Source organism: Nothoprocta perdicaria, unplaced genomic scaffold (assembly GCF_003342845.1).
Source record: "Nothoprocta perdicaria isolate Ctin4 unplaced genomic scaffold, notPer1 scaffold_325, whole genome shotgun sequence".
Taxonomy (NCBI): Eukaryota; Metazoa; Chordata; class Aves; order Tinamiformes; family Tinamidae; genus Nothoprocta; species Nothoprocta perdicaria.
The window spans coordinates 605317-623619 of NW_020455561.1; the positions used below are offsets into that span (position 1 = coordinate 605317).

At 36.1% G+C, this 18303-nt stretch overlaps 1 long non-coding RNA gene across 1 annotated transcript in view; it reads left to right on the forward strand.

Moving 5' to 3' along the window:
• LOC112950672 overlaps positions 1-12759 on the forward strand; it is a 157527-nt gene extending 144768 nt beyond the window's left edge. The window contains exon 2 of the long non-coding RNA XR_003250062.1: positions 12721-12759. This is a non-coding gene — a long non-coding RNA (uncharacterized LOC112950672). The remainder of the gene's footprint in view (positions 1-12720) is intronic.
• Positions 12760-18303: the final 5544 nt, after the last annotated feature.

Sequence of the window (18303 nt, forward strand, 5' to 3'; positions counted from 1 at the left end):
TGGCCCCAGCTTCTTCTGTAAGTGCATTGGAAACTATAACCTGCAAGATGGTTAATAAATTTATAAATGACTCCAAAGATGTCATCACAGATTTGTGGAAGTAATTCACCTAGAAAAGTCTCTTAACCTGTTTTTACTTAACCTAGGGTCCTACTAACACAAATGACATCATGACAGTTGGTGTGCAAGAAGTTTGACATGTGGGAGGCAAAAGGCCATCTGCTCTGAGAATTTGCCAGTAGTTTGTTTTCTTTTCCCTCATCAGCGTAAATATGTCAGCATTGCCTGACATTAATTTATACCACATGATTTTCATGTAATGTCTTCCCTAAGCAGCACACATAAATAAGTCCATTGCAACAATACAGGTGACATTATCACCTTTCTTGTGTAGTCGGTTTTTTTTTTTTTTTTTTTTTTTTTTTTTTTTTTTTTTTTTTTTTTTTTGGCTTCTAGTTGTTCTACAGAATCATATTATCACCGATGTTATTGCAGTAGTGATTCTTCTTATAAAAAAAAACCCAAAGCTTATACTTTCTGTTACTGTTGAAAACAGTATTTCTTAACACATGTAGGAATACAGAATGTGTTGATATTTATTACTGAACTGAAAAAAGGAACTTCCTTGAAAATAAAATATCACCTAATGGGTGAGAAGACAAAATGAGGGACATTCAATCTGCATATAGGCTAAGTTGTGAAGTATCATTCATGATTTTCTTCAGGCATCCACAAAATAGCTCAGCCTGTCAAAAGTATCATGACTAAACACACAGGCTCCCATTCTGTAGCCCCCTGGCTGAACTATGCGGTCAATGTGCATTACTATCTTATTTCATGGTAAGATGAGGGTTCCCTGGTTCTAGTACACTACAGGAAATGTAAAACCTGCAGAAGAGCATGCACCGCTAAAAACAGACAACCAAAAAAAAAAATATTATTAAATATAAATTGGAATGATAGTCTGGCAAAGGTATTCTTTGTAAATACTCAGTTTTTCAAGTGAAAAAAAATCATGTTTTAAAATTTTGCTATCTGAAAGCAAATAAAGATGCATGGAAAGTAGGCACTGTGTAAAACATCTGACAACCACATTTCGTTCCCAAAAAAAGGATTCTATTGAAAATGTTTAACCACCCATAGAGAGATTAATGTCTCTATAATAAAAAATATCTTTTTCTTCCTTTTTCATTTACATGTCTTAAACATCTCTTGGAGACAATCCAAGAAAAAAAAAAAAAAAAAAGAGATAGATTAGATCATATAATCATAGATTATTTCCAGTTCTAGCAATTCTGTCTTATTTAAAAGTAGGGTAGAAATCTATCATTAATTACAGCTATATTCTGTGTGGTTTTGATTATATATATAGCTATATTTTCCAAGGGATTTACAGCTTTGCAGATACAAACTTGAACCAGGAGCTGCTGCACAATAATAAGCAGAATATGGTATATGAGGAAGGGAGGAATAGTGTTCTGGATTTTTCTAAAAACTAAAGATTGATATYTCTATTAAAAAAAAAAAGAATTGCAGAGCCCTTGGAGGCAACTTTTCATGTAAACCCTTAAAATGTCTGGGAAATTGAAGGAAATTTTAAAAGGTCAGAATCATGAATGATTTTGATTGGAAACAACCTCTGTAATTTTTGTGGTACAGCCCACCACTAAAAGCAGGTCAAGCTTCAAAGCTAGACCAGATGGTTCAGGATCTTTTTCAGACAAGTTCTGAATACCTACAAGGATATACATTTTATACCCTCATTGGGCCGCTTTTCCTGTGCTTGACTGATCTCCTGGTGAGATGAAGTATTAATATATTTAGTAACAACGTATTAACTATATTTAATTGGAATTTCTCGTGTTGACTTGCATCTTTTATCTCTCACCCATGAGAGTGCACCTACAGGAAGAGATAATCTAAAATTATCCATTTGGTAGCTACAGAGAGCTGTAATATCTCCTAAAATAATGTAATTATGTAATAACTAAGGTTAGAARGGACCTCCAGAAGCGACTTAGTCTAACTCCATGCTCACAGCAAATCTAATTAGATCCAGTTGCTCAGTACTGTGTCCAGTTGAGTCCTGAACCTTCCCGGGAATGGAGAATTCACACCTTTTCTGGGCAACCAGCTCCAATACTTAATGAACTATATATTAAAAAGCAAAAAAAAAAAAACCTCATTATAATTTCATTATAATATAATATTTTAAGTTATATCAGTTTCCTCTTGYCCTACCTATTCTTGTACATAGAATCACAGAATCATCAAGGTTGGAAGGGACATCTACAGGTCACTTAGTTCAWCTCCCCTGCACACACCGGGTTACCTAGAACACTGTGGCACAAGATTGTGTCCAAGAGGGCTGTTAATATTTCCAGAGAAGGAGAATACACAACCTCTGCTAGCAACTTTTTCCAGGGCTCTGTCACCCTCGCTGTCAAGACATTTTTCCTTAAGTTCCCTTAAGGAAAGGGGGGAGTTCCCTTAAGTTTCCTTAAGGAAATTTTTCCTTAAGCTCCCAATCATGACTGTGGAGAAAGTGATGTTTGAATACTAACCAGCTCTGTTGGCCCCCGCTTTCTTCAAGGGCCCTAGCCCATGAGATTCTTCCAAGTAGGTCTCTGAAGATGTCAAAGTTGGCCCTCCTGAAGTCCGTGGTTGAAAGGCTACTTAGAGCCTTGCTTCCTCCGTGTTGGATCCTGAACTCCTGCAGCTCATGATTACTGCACCCTAGGCTGCTCCTCACCTTCATGTTTCCAACAAGGCTCTCTCTATTTGTTTGTACCAGGTCAAGTAGCCAACGTCTCCTCATTGGTTCCTTTCCAAGGGCAGGAATGCCACAGCTTTAGTGAGCAACCTGTCCCAGTACTTAATCACTCTCATCATAAAAATGAGTGCAACTAGCATTGTTTTTTTTCAAACCAACCTGTGTTAAAAAGTTATCATCAATGTTCCGCAGGAACCTCCAAGACTGTTTGTGCCTAGCAGTATTGTCTTTCCAGCTGATATCAGGGCAGTTGAAGTCCCCCATGAGAATCAGGGCCTGTGACCATGAGGCTATTTCTAGCTGTCTCTCTCACACAAAGAGCAACTCCACCACCTCACTTTCCCAACCGGTCCTTCCTAAAAAGCACATAGCCCTCCATGACAGCACTCCAGTCGTGTGAGTTATCCCATCATGTCTTTGTGATTACAATGAGATCATGATGCTGGAATCACACACAGATCTCCAGTTACTCCTGTTTATTCCCCATTCTGCGTGCATTGATGTAGAGGCATTTCAGGGAATTGAGTCTGCAAGTTTCCCAGGAGGAGTAAGAGAAGACCYTCTATAATCATATCTTATATCCACTTCCCGACTTCCATGCTTCCGCTAGAAGCTTTCTGACTTTGCCTGCATCACACTGATTGCTCTGTCCATTTAACACTCCTCTTCCCCTCTTCTTGCTTAAAGCCCTCCTAACCAGGCTGGCTAGCCTTTTGGCAAAGACACATGTGCCTCTCTTGCTGAGGTGGCCCTCATCTTTCCACACTAGGTGTTGGTCTTCAAACAGTGTCCCATGGTCATAGAAACCAAAATCCTCTTGCCAAGATGAGCAGTGCAACCAGTTGTTAACCTGCAATACTCACTTTTTCCTCCTATATACATTCACCTCATTGGCAGGATAGAGGAGAACACAACCTGAGCTCCCAGACCTTTGACTGCCATCCCTAGGGCTGAAATCTCATTTGATGTTGCTCAGTTTCCCCATGGCTTCATCAGTGTCCACATGAAACAGTAAYAAGGGATAATATTCAGATGCCTGGACAAGCCTTGACAGTCTCTCCATGACATCTCTTATTTGAGTCCCTGGCAGGCAACAGACCACTTTGGGCAAGGTCTGAAAGAAGAAGAGTTTGACTTTATCCTTCTATTCTATGATCAGGTGCCTGTCTGATTGACAGCATTAAGGTGCTCCCTTAAATTTCTTTTTCTCTTGTTTAACTCTCTCTCAACCACTCCTTGTGTGATATGTGTTTCAACTCCATACACATCTTAGTGTCCCTCTGCTGGCTATTGCTAATGTCTTTCTAATATTGGAGGTCCCAAAACTAGACGCAGTACTCCAGATGTGGTCTCATAAGAACTCAGTGGAGATGAAACCACTGCTTTCCTGAACCTACTGTCTGCTGTTTTGGTGATACAGTTCAGTGTGTGCTTAGTCTTGGTTGCTGGAAGGACACAGTACAGATACTGATATGCAATTTGTTGTCCAGTAGGACCTACCCAGGTCCTTTTCTGCAAAGATGCTTTGTAACCAGCTGAACATCCATGAATAACCACTGTGCAATACATTTTCCATGAGGAAATAATGAGTACCTATAGACAGGCTTGGAGTGGTGACTTTCAAGGTTGGATCAGCAACAGAGAGAGTACCATTAGCTTGGAAATTAGTGTTTCAGGAAAAAAAAAAAAAAAAAAAAAAAAAGCAGAAAGGGAATGATCTCCTTCAGATGGTGATTCAGAGCAGAAGCTAACTTAAGCACTAAAAATGAGCCTAATGCCTTGTGAGATCTTTCACCAGCTGTGCAATGTCCCCAATACAAATACCCTCCTGCGTTAGACGCTTACATGCTTAAACTTTCTGCAGAAAAATATAGTTCTCACCTCATAATTTTGAATAAATACAGGAAATGCCTAGATCTAGAAAATGTGACTCTCCTCAAAATGATAAAACAAACTTTAACTTCATAAAGCTAAATGATCCAATGGAGCCAGGGTTTCTATTTAAATCCTTAATTTGATCATTTTAAACCACTAAAATGAGTGGAATAGCTGTTTTACTTTCTCTTAGTGACATTTAACTTTACTAGCTTCTGTTTGTGAATAATTTAATTTGTGACTTTAAAAGTMAACAGAAAAGATAAATCTCTAGATTGACTAAATGGACATCTTGATAGTACGATAGTAAAGATGGAACAAACATTCATAGAGATATTTAACATACATTCATAACTCTTTGAAATTTCTGCMTATCCATGTGCATGAGCAAAACTACACGAAGTGTCCAAAGAGTCAAAATGAGGCCTTCAGTATCAGTAAAAATAAGTTTTATCAAGTTAATAACATAGTTATTACCATGGCATGTAGTGCAATTGATAAATTAATGAACTTTGTAGTTTAGTGCAATAATGCTCTCTTCTCTCAAAACTCCCAGCCTGGAATTTCATCTGGAATCTAGAGATAGACTAAATGCCAATGTCCGAGAAAGATATTTCAGTCTCTGGCAGTCTTTGGGTTTTACTGAAAATTGTACAGTAATTTATAGCCTGATACTACGCATAAATAAAATTTATTAGCAGCACAGGTTTATCTAGGATCCAGAAGTATCCTAAGAAAATACAAATACATAAATATAAAATTATAAAAAATATCTAAATGAATTTAAATGATTCACAAAACAAAATCTGGAGGTCGAAAAGAAAAAAAANAGGAAAGGAAAGGAAAGGAAAGGAAAGGAAAGGAAAGGAAAGGAAAGGAAAGGAAAGGAAAGGAAAGGAAAGGAAAGGAAAGGAAAGGAAAGGAACTGATGACAATTTTACTCCAAACTATGGGAAAAAATATATCTATTTTTAGTAGCCTCATTAGTCAACATCCATCAGTCCTCATATGGATAGGCGATAATCTTCTTAATTACTGTCAAAACTAGTATCCATTGTAAAGCTTTCTACCACTGCCCTGGAACTGGCCTTTTCTGCAGTACCCTGGAGCAAAGCCAGCTCTGCTTGCCTTCTCTAACAGCTAGGATTTCCCTTACAGAAGGAGAATTCCCAGGAGTCTTACTAGCTCAGTATTAAGAYAGCAGATCTGTGCAAAGGAATTGTACTGACAGCCAAAGATTTGGATCGAAATAGCTTGTATCCCATAATAGCACATCTGATTCAAAATGACTTGCAAATTGTTTTCTCAACAGTTATCTGCTTGTTTGTTTCCTCTTGCTGCCTCCCACCCCTTCACCCCAAAATAAATTAGATAGAAATGAATTTTCCACTTTGGTATTGACTGAATGGCAGAGCCCTTCAGAGTGAGGTTCTAGCCAAAATGGTTGACGCAGAATTTGAAAATCACTATAGTGCAATTTCCAGGTGCAAATTCTACCAAAAATGCCATGGGAAAAAGAAATTGCTGGTGGTTTTCTTCTGTTGGAAAGATTTTCTGTGAGACTGCCAYGTTTCTTTACCCATTGATCTGCTCTTTGCTGTACAAAGGATAATTGAGACAAAGAATAATTGAGCAATTTGGGTTGGAATGGCCCTTTGCAGACTGTCTAGTCCAAGCTTCTGCAGATCCTCATAGAAACAGCCTTGCGGTTAGTTCAGGTTGCTCAGGGATGCTCAAGGGTCCTCTCCAAGGGCAGGAATGCCACAGCTTCTCTGATCAACCTGTCCCAATGCTTGATCACTGTCATCTTAAAAATACGTGCAACTCGCATTGCTTTTAAGTCACTCAACTCACTTCTCTAATAGTTGTAACCTTTTAGAAATGACAGAGAAGACCCTTAAAATGCAATCATCTCACTCAGTACACTTGGATGCATCAAAATTTTTTCCTTGTCCTTATATATATGTTTTTTTTTTTGCTAAAGCAGTTCTTAATAGGACGGTCCACTATAGCTCCCTCTCTTCAAATTCTTTTTTTAGGTAGAATTGCCTGCATTTCCTACTGCAATGTCTGTCTTGTGACCTCTCCTCTGATCCTGACCCATAAGTCTCAGCAGACTGAGACTTTGTCCATTGCAAAGTAACATACATGCATCTATCCATGTATCTATCACTGCACTCCATTTCTGYGCTCTAGTATTGAAAGCTATCCCACCAAATATTTAATGGCTTTGCAATTTTACACCATATTTCAGAAAATCTTCCTCTCTGATACTCCATGCCATGTGCAGACACACATCAGCAATTGATATCGGCCCACAGTATCAAATGGAGTATGAAAGCCTCTCCTGTTGTGTTGTAGTTTTGTACTCTTTCCTCTGTTTTTTACTGTCCCACTTACTGACAGGCTCTGTTTTCTGTCCTCTGAGGTTTGTATATTCATCCATGGATTTTTGTATTTGTATTGTATCCTCATCTTCATAAATGTAAGAAAATATCTCTTGCATGAAACCATATGAAAGATTTTACTGAGTTTTACATAGAATAGTTACATGCCGTTTTTGTTTTTTCCCAGAGGATCAATGTTTTTCACCAAAAACTACCAGATTCCTCTATAATGTAATATTCTGATGGTTAATGGATATTATATTTTGACCCCACTCCCACATAATATGTGCTTTTAATTACTCCTTCATTCAAAATGTATCCTCCAGAATTTGGGATGAAAATCTTTAGTTACTTGGATCATTTTTGTTCCCTGAACTTATACTATTAAACTTGTGGTTTTCCAGTCATATGGTAGCTTTCGGTCTAGAAAGATTTATTGCATTCTTTGTGCCTGGATTATATTGCCAAATGAAGGAGACATATGGAGCCACAATATGGGAATTGGATGAAGACTACCAGATCATGTCACATAGCTTGCATACCARCTTATTGGTACCATAAAAGTGAAAAGATCTTCTGATCTTATCAATACTTTAAGTCATACAGTTCATCTTCTATTCTGTTTTAAATCCCAGTTTATTTCAGCTGAAAGAAGTAGAATTTGGAAGGAACTGTGGAAGGAACTGAAATTATTCAGTTATTTGTATTCTGCTGTTGGTATCTTTTCTGTATCTGCATACTGTATCTGTGATATATAGATCTATCAAGTCATGTGCTACTGTGCCCTAAATTTCCAGACTTGAAACAAAATGATGAATGTAGACATTAGCATTCCCGTGGGCTTGGCCATCAATATTTTAGCTTAGGTAAACAGGAGCTTCRCCTAATTTATTGGTTCTCATTATATCTGGCATGTAGAAACTGAATTCCCCTCTGCTTAGGAAATTCCCCATCTGCCTAGAAAATGACCTTTTTCTTTTTTTTTCCTCTGAAAATCACTCTAGCAGAAGGGACATGGTTAATATTATAGAAAAATGAATTCACTTGTCACCAACTAAATTGTCATGATTTTGACCCATTTTGAAATTAGTTAACATTTGCTTCCTTTCTTATATTTCATGTATTATTCATTTGAGTTCTCACTATGCCATGTGAAATGCTTCCAGAGTGGAGATGTTTGGTATAGTCACTCTTAAGAGCAATAGTAACACAACATTTGTCAAAGTGTCATAGTGAACAATGAAACCTCATTAAGTGTCACTCAGAGAGTTGAATGAAAAGTGATGCTACATCTAGGCAATTTTATACGTAAATCATGGAAGGTGAAAGATGGGAAACAAGTTTTCATTGTTTTGATTGTATTCCAACTTGATTTGTTCCCTGAGAGTTCTCACATAAGTCAGTGCTAATATTCTGGGTCTTGATCCTACTCCACTGAAGTTACTGGGAATTTCACCGTTGATTTCACTTGGAACAGAAATAAACTGCAAGTGAATGAAATTACTCATGTGTAAGAGATAGCAAAATATGATCCTCCAGGGCAGAGGCTGTCAATTTTGTTGCGCTGCACAGCAGCAAGGACATTCTTATTGTGAGACTTGAAAGGAGTTGCACATTGCATGCCATGCCACATAACTATTCTGTTACCCCCACATGAGTATGGGGTCATTACTCAGATATGAAAAACAGAGGCTTTGCAAAAGAATGGTCTGACTTTAGACCAACTGCAGCTTGGGAGATATCACTTCTRTTTCCAAAAAGGTCACTTTTGTACTCTGTCTTTGGACAAATCACTTTCTCCCTCCATTTCCTTTTTGTATTCRTCTATCTGGATTTTTTTTTCCTGAACAGTGAGATTCTTTGCTACCATGGTGATGAATTCTCTCTACCCACCAATCCTGAAGACAAAAGAAAAAACACTTGCATCTATATGCTTATTAGATCCTGAATATTCCAATTCCATGCAGTAATCTACTTTTCTAAAATATAAATGTACTCACCTTCCATTTAAACACATTCTTGAATGGAAAAATGATTGGGTTAAAATGTTTTTCAATATTTATCAAATAAACAGACAAAATAAGCCAGACCTCCTTAAGCATGCTGAAAGCATACTCAGCTGCAAATGGAAGYGTTGAAGAAGCACTAGTGTTTACTCATCTTACTTGTGACCTTACCCAAAATCCGCGTTTCTCTAGTGCTTATGTTCCCCCTTTATTCACGAGTTGAAATCAGAATGAAAGTTAGGATTTATTCTGACCTAAGTGGAGCATACCAGCATTCTTTGTCCAAGTGGATCATTCCTATGGCCAATGGAGAATTTGTGATTATCCCTTAGTTTGGACAGGAATTACTTTGTGTACCCATGTTCGTCCCATTAACCCTATCTTTTTAGATACACGCACCCTGATACCAGAAACTGTCCCCTTTGCAAGGCGTCTTAGCAACCTGACTTGGCTCCACCTAGCAGCTTCATCAGATGAGGTTTACATTATAAAAAAAACCACTAAAACCCAAGAATTAATCCAAGGATGACAAGGTAAAAACATAAGCGTGTTCTATGTTGACATACTGCCACACTGTCAGTCATTGTCAAAATTATAGAGCGTAACAACATATCACATCTTTTCCTGTCAAAATGTTCTCTCTGACAAAGGTCAGTGCTTTCACGACATAAATCTGTTATCCCATTATTGGCGTAAGTATCATGAGAAGAAAGGAATTGAGTCAAATGTTTGGAACAGATAGATTCGATGCAACTTAATTCAGGAAAGGGCCATATTTCCCATTTCCCTTTGTCAGCCTGCCAGCCATCAGCAAAAGTGTTCTTTCTCACAATCTGCTTGTGTCCAAGTAAGCAATATTTTTTTTACTGGCCTGGAAAATGACTATCCTATTACTAGCAAAGTGCATTCATGAGATCAAGTGCCTTTTGAATAGTTAAGTACATTGTGCCCTTTAAATAGGCCAGACAGCTTCAGATGAATGCTTTAAATCTATGGGAAATCTGCTGGAAAATTAAAAATAGAGTAAATCCAGTGTTGAAATCAGGCATACTTATGAACTTCTCAAATTTACAGCCATTGGAAATAGTTTGCTACTCCATGCAAGTTATGTGTTTTGCTTGTTTATTTGCTTTCTTCACAAGAACCAACATCTCCAATAAGTTATATGCATTTGTAATAGTTGGAAAATAAAGTAATAATATCTGGAATAATTTATGCCAAATTGTATAAAGCAGTGTTTCGCTTCAAATTCTTTTGAAATCATCCCAAAGTATCATAAAACCTATGATTATGACTCCCTTCCCATAACGCCAAACTTATTACCAGGAGTAGATGCAACTAAAATTAATAAATGTAGACAAGTATCTACATTATTAAGCTACAGTAARTATCAGGACCAAAAGACTTCTAAGATATAACTATGTATCAGGTAAAACATGCATAAATTTGTATAAACATGTGTCATGCAGTGGCAGGGATAGATCTCACCGATGCTCATAAGGACTAGCCTTTTTCTTACAAAAGAAAGATGGGACTAGGTGAAAAGGGGAAAACATTCCACRGGCAAGAAGCATACAGGAATGTTTTTTCCCAAATCTGACTCAAATTCAAAAAGATTAGTTGTGCCACGTGACTTCAGAATTTATTTTGTCAATGCCATTTTAATATTGTAACCCAGATACTGAAACAGAGAGGAACCAGAGCTTGGTTATATACTTGCTAGCACTTTATACTAGAGTTAAAATAGATTTTAAAGGATCTGATTATTTACTTACAGAATAAAAAACTAAAGAGTTGGAAGATTCATTAGATTATTTCTCTTCTCTTACTCGTTAGCTCTACAATCTAGAATGTTATGTATACAAACATACATTTTTTTCCCCGTTAAAAAATCAGACAAATGGTTTGAAGATTTCATATATAAAACACCTGCCGGTCCCTCTAGTCTGAATTAATGGATCCCCACATCTTATAGTTCTAAAAACAAAGATTAAATAAAAAGAACGAACAGGAAAAAATGGATTGCTTGCTTGTTAATCTGATTTTTAGGTAGKCTGAGTGAGCCTTTTCTCTGTAGAACAGCATATTTAGAACCTTAGTCTACCATGAATATCTGTTTTAAACACACCAGGCCTGGTCCTGCCTCCATCTACAGTTAATCTGACTGGAGGAACTTCCCCRATGAAGGTCACATCACTCTGCAGCTTCCGGAAAACCTGTTGGTTGTACTTTCTCCCCAAATTCTCTCCTTAAGATGTTTATGGGTTCCAGAGGGATCTCTCACATCCCTCTCTAGTTTGCTTGTGTTCGTTTTATGTATAACAATACATAAAATCCATGGTTCGGTTGACAGAAACCAGTGCTGTAATTTTGATTTAATACAATAACAAGTAATTTGTTAATGGGAAGCAAATATCAGGAGCCTATACTGGAAGGTGGAGGGTTTCCTTAGAGAAGATCTTTGACAAGTGATCTTGAATTTTGCCTGAAGGTCCTGTACAGATATTTCTTAATTGTGGAATCAAGGTAAAGCTGAAGAAGGTGCAAAAGGAGAAATAGTTATTTGAGTCTAAAACAAAGGAAATCCTCTGGGAGAAGTCTAGACTAAATTTTAGGAGCTTTAGGTTAAGGTCTAGACTAAATCTTATGTTTGACTTTTAGCTGGGTTGCTGGAAAGCAAATCCTAAAAGGAGTTTAAAAGTGGTAGTGTAGACTAGAGGTTGTTCTTTACTGATAAAGTTAGAAAATGCTATTATTTTTAAATATTTTATTGTACAGACTGTAAAGTCCGTATTTATGAGCTTCTCTAAGGAGGCATATCTGCATTAGAGAATTGAAAGTGCAACAGTAATAATTCAGCCTCACGCTTTTAGACTCTTCCATACATCTTAGAAAAACTGATGACAAAGCCATGACTAGAAGATGATTTCTGGTGGTCTTCACTTAGTGGATATTTATCTAAAATGTGTTTCTTAATAACCTTTATTTTCTCTCATTCAATCCAATTCCATTTTCCTCAGCTTTTATAATGCTTTTATTTTATTTTATTTTATTTTATTTTATTTTATTTTATTTTATTTTATTTTATTTTATTTTATTTGACATTGCTTGTCTTAGAATCATATCAGAAGCAGTAATATAACTATTGATATCCCTTTTAAATAGAATAATGAAATTAATAACATTTTTTGCTTTAGCCTCTTTTTTTTTTCTTTTGTTTTAAATTTCATTCATTAAATGATGAAGGAAAATAATGATAACCTCCAAGAAAGATGAGTAACCTAGGATACTAAAAAAGATATTCCAGAAATAAAGAGACAGGGTTCAGCTTGTAGTTTGAAATTAGYTGTCCTATTACTTGGTTCATAAAAGATAAGATTAGAAAGCATTTCAATCTTTAGTAATTTCCTCTATCGTTTATGATGCAATATATAGGCAAGCTTATACCTGGGACCAGAAAATTGCACCAAATATGTCTAAATGTTTATCCATGTTCACAGGAATCCAAAGGCTGGAGAGAAGAACAAACATATTAAAAGGATTTCTAGCAGACAAAGTTCTCACCAGTCAAGCTATATTTATATAGCCATTGCTTTGAATATAGTCTTCATGTGGTATGTGTGAGCATGTGTATGTATGTATGTTTATACACTTTTTTTGTTGTTTTTGTTTTTTCTAGGAAGTCACTTGCATTTGCATAGGAACTTTCCAGACATCCTGCTGTCTTTATTAAGGTAAGAATGTTTAATATGGATGACATGTATTTTTAAAAGCACTTGTCATCAACTTTGTGATATGGCTGAGCATAATATCAGTTAAGAAGTTATGGTTCAGGAATGGTGTCAGAAATGTTGGGTAGAGAGGGGCTGGGTTATGCCTTAACTTTTCTTGACAGACATATTGGGTCAGTGGTTTTCAGGAGCTTGGATGATCTTCATGGGCAACAGCAGTATAGCTTTTTCACAGAGCGTAGGTGCATCTGTAGCCTGCACATCCATTGCATGTGCAAGAGAGAAGGACTGTGTTTTTGGTTTCACCAGCTCATTTTATGTATATTTTGTTCTGGAAGCTTCTTGGTTATCATGGTCTTAACTTGGATTGAAGGTGCTTGGCTCAACTGGGCCACGGAGATGTGAAATAGCTTCTCTTCTGGCAATTTCAGTGGGGGAAAAAAAAGGAAAATGGTGAGGAAAAAAAGAAAAAAAAAAGGGTTCTTTCTTTTTTTCTTTCTCTCTTACTCTTCTCAAACAGTATACATTTTTTTTCTTCCCTCATAATCACAAGCATCCTTTGAAGTGTACATGGGTTTGTGTCCTAAGCCTGCTGTACTCCTCTGCAAATCCTGGTTACAACCTTTTGCTCATTTTGTTGTCTCACATCTTGGGAAATCTTTGCAATGTTTTGGTTACCTCCCTGCCTGAGGACTTGGGTGCGCACCAAAAAGATGCACAAAAGTGCACTGAAAAAAAAGTGTCTTCTTACAAATAAAGTGCCCAGACAGGTCTCTCGCACATGGTCCTATATGAATACAGAGAACAGAGAACTGTAATTCACTTGATAATGTTAATTACTTTATTTTTTTTTTTTCCATTATATCATGTTTATACTGAAACCATCTTGGAATCTTGAAACAGAATGAATCAATTTATTCACAGGCAGGAGGAGATAGTTCTTTCCCTCTGAAATATGGTACTATCACAAGTATTTGAGATGAGGAGTTGAGCAGATATCTTTGTCAAYACCAAATAAATTAGACAGAAACCCAAGATGTTTTAAAAAATAGTACTTTAAGAATGTTTTTACTTTTCTCTTTCTGATTTTTTTTTATTTTTAAAAGATTGTAATGTTTAAAAGATTGTCTTCTGTCAGGAGGTTTAGAAGATATAATTATGAAAAAAGATAACATTTTCATAGGATGCCAATAGATCCTAAACTTTTATAAAAATATAAAGAGATATGATCAATGCCATGAAATGAATAGAATGATTAATAGAAATTAATAAGGATATTTAAAATCTAATGTTATATATATGTAAAGTAGAATGTTGTGTACTTACAGTAGCATCAGGTTCTTGCCTGCATTTATTATCTGTGCTTCATCTTATTTACCTGAACCTCAAAGATGTTATTAAAATCCTTCTCCCTCTTGCCTAAGGTGCTATATGTTGTATAAAACACTATTTTTATAAGAGAGAAGGGGATAAACTTCCTATGTTTCATATTTTGCTATATTAAATGCCACTTCTTTATATATATATATGTATGTATATGTACATTGGATATATTTTTCACTAAGTCCTTGCCTTTGATCTCGACCAAATTGTTCAAACTTTTTCTTGTTTCCCCAGCATCCATCTGGTGTAAGAGCCATTGAGAAAAATATGCAATATCTCTGACATTTAGAAAGTTTAGTAGAAAAGCATGTGCTGTAACTACCCAGCCTGCAAACATATGTGGAGCCGTTTTGTGTGCAACATTCAGTGTCAAGAATGAAATCCTTGTGTTTGGCTACTGCATATGCAAGAGATACATGATTATGTACAAGTGACTTTTGAGAGTGACATATTGCACGAGCATTGCCATTATGGCCATTTTAGCAAATCCAAAATAAAACCAAGATGTTGGAAGGTTTTGCAGTGGGAGGCTTATGTCCATGAGACATGTCTTGTCTCTTGTCTTTCATGTTCAACCCAAGCTGCCTCCACCCCTACTGTTTACAGCAGACTCGTAGCTGCTCTGACATATGCTACTGATGCCAAGTCGTTAAGGAGCTCATGCCTGTACAGCTGGGCCCCACCATACTCATTACACTTCCTACACAAAATGCCCCTGCAAACAGGGGCAGAACCGTATTTATTCTGGATGAGTGTATCTAAATCCTGCTATTTTGAATTATTTTGACAGAACAAAAGGAAAGAATTAGAACCTGTCCTTGGGGGTGTTTGTAGTTGTCCAAGGACCAAAATGGTTTGGGAAATGTTTGCAAAACTCCCACAGGACATCTCAGACATCTCTCAAGCAGAGGGCAAGCTACCAGGGTCACCTGGAAATACCAAACTACTGGAGRGAGATAATGTTTCCTAGGAGGATCCACTCAACTATTTATAAATAAAATCAAGTTGGGGCAAAAAGTTGGTATTTGCTCAGAATGAGGAAGAGCCATCTGCTGAATAACATCACTTGCTTCCTCCTGAGCTATATTGGGGATATTTCAGAAGTAGCATTTAATAATAAATTTCAGTTAAGCCATAAGTCATACTTCAGTGCAGTCCATCTGAGGCACTGGGAACCTAACACTTAAAATATCCATTTCATATCATTTACTTTATGTAGAAGATTTTTTTTCTTTTTTCTTTCTCTCCAGTTTCGTGACTGTCATCAACTGTGTGCTACTTGTTTGCATGCTCTTAGTTCTTTTCCACTCATAAATCCCATTAATTAATGGATAGTCAGCAGGGAATTGTCTCCTCAGGCTCATTAAAGAAAAGGACACTAAAGCAAAATGAAAGCGGCTGCCTTGTTTCTGTCATTCCCTCCTGACGGCTACTGCTTTCTTCATCAGTGTTAAATTATAACACAACTTTGATTAGCAGTCCAGTTACTTGGAGATGGAAATCTTAACTACTCAAGTCATGTTTAAATTATATTCACATCAAACTGCTAAGATTAGAAAAAAAACAGCAACCAGCAGCAGCACTTCAATATATCAAGCCACTATATATATATATTTAAAAACATTGTAGGCAGATTGGTATTTTTTTTTTTCTTGATACTCTCTAATAAGTCATTGATTATTAGCTAGGCTCATTTGGTAATTGATAGCAAACTTTGTAGAAAAAAACTCAGGTCAGAAACCATAAACCTCTTAGATCACCATTCCACTGTCTGAGCATGAATATTCATTTCTGTGATGAAAAACAAATGAGAAAAAAAAAACCCTAAAATTTATTTATTTTAGAGCAGGAGGCAAGATATTTTACCTTTCATCTAAAGATTTTTAAAGGAAAACAGTACAGCACCATAAAACTGAACCTTTGTGGGAGAAATGGTTCACTGTCTTTGTTAGTGTACTTTGTTAGTCCCTGGGGAACTGTGGAAGATGCCATGGGAAAATTCAAAACTTCCAGTGGCAGCAATAGGTTTTGACTGAAATTCAGATGAAGGAGGATTCTAAAAGGAAGTAAATGTTATCATTTAGACCTACTGAATTACTGATTCACATAATATCTAGTCTTATTTTTACATTAAAAAAAAATGTTCTTCACAAGTGAATTCATAAATAGTATTCTAGCTATCGAGCTTCTTCATGCCTTTGCTCTGCTGAAACTTCCAACAAGTAGAAATCATTAGGAAGCCACTTTGAAATCCATGGTTCTACTAAGGAAGACAGTGATTACCCATTCATTTCACCCAATCACCCCGGTTATTCTACAGTAGTAGGGATTTATTCCACATATAAAAGTTTCTTCCATGTATTTGAAAAGCATTACCTCTTGYTAAACCTTTAACAGATTTCTCCACATCCACATTACGAATCTTTTGGAATTTGCTGATCTTTAATCTTTAAGTCRTTACATAATTTATAACTTCAGAATGTTTTATTAACTTTTTGTTGTTGTTGTTAATTAATAGCTGTAGTTACTATAGTATTTGATGTTGTGGTTAAATTAATTAATTAAATCCTTTAAAATTAAACACAAAATATAAGTGCTATGCCTAACACTTGTTCCACACTAAATGCCATAAAATGTAATAATCAGGGAAGTTGGAAAGATTGCATGTCTTAGCAAGGGCTTGATCTGTTGCAAGTAGGAATGAGAAGATGAGAGAGAACTGAAAGTTGCTAGATTTTGTTTTGGTGTCCACACTCATAAAAAGAAGAGGCTTTTTTCAGGGGAAAGKGAGCTTTCATCTAACAAAATTAACTGATCAGATTTTGAAACCAAATTAAAAAAAAAATAAAAAAAAAAAGCTGCTATGTGATGTGAAGCATGAAAATAATATAATCGAGACATTGCCAGTGAGGTAAAGGACTATTACTCTGTTGAAATATAAGTGGCTTTAGTTCTTTATTTATTCTTAAAAGATAATTCTGGATTTCTGTTATTTCTCAATGTATGACCATGGCAATACATTCATACTTCCTTGAAATCTTACTCAAGTCTTAATGTAAGGCAAAATGTTTTCATTAATGTAGTCATTTATTTCTAGAAATTCACACAAATTAAAAGTGGCAATAAGTTGAGCTGTTATTTAAAAAACAAGTGGTCAGTAGTTCAGGTGCTAATCTACTGCTAGCCACATTTTTCATCTAACTCAAAGACCCTTGGAGCAAACAGGTGTTGTTAAGTATTTCCTATTTTATCCTTGATCTTTCATTATGATGACCTATTCAGAACATAATACCAATGGGAGTAGGACAGGAGAGTGACTGTCCTTTGCCATTATAGCCGGGTCATGTTGGAAAATGAGATGCCACTGATTATTTTTGAGGAGTGTAGATCAGCTAAGGATATAGCTGTAAGATGTTTAGTCATGAATTATGAAGAAGATTCAGTGTGGTGTCACAGCAAAACTGTAATGGAGAACAGCCAGGAGGGTAAATACTTTCTACCAAAAAAGAAAGCTTTGCCTCACTTTTTCTACCACTTATTTCCAGGTAATCAAAAAGAAATTGTCCTGTTATAGGTGTGAATGATCTTTGTCAAACCTGCCAAAGCCATTTTTTTCAGCTGTTTAGGAAGGAGGAAATTTCAAATTTTACTAATAATGATTGGAATTGTTTTCATAATGATTGAGTAAAAAAGAAACATATAGTTGTTTAAGAGAAAAGAATAACCATGAATGACCCTCTTTATGTCTATCAAACTATTTGTGAAGAAAATAATAAACAGATATGCATCATATTGTTTATATGAAAATGACTTAACTAACATAGGAAATAAAGGCATGGCAAAGATAAAGAGTTTCCAAAGCAGGATTATGGGTAAATATGAACAGAAGGAACTTAGGGTTATTTGGGGTTAGCAGAATATTCTAAATAAAATGAATTTTAACTTTTTTTTTTTTTTTTTTTTTGTCATGAAAGAAATGGAAACATGCACATTTGTTAGGGGGTCAGATTTAACAGCCCTGAGACTTTGTATTTGTTGCTTTGAAAGCAACACTCAACTTTAAATCAGCACATCTGTATGAGAAGTTACATGTATGATCTGTGAAGCTCAGGGAAATACAACTATTTATGCTAGCTTTTGCTACAGAG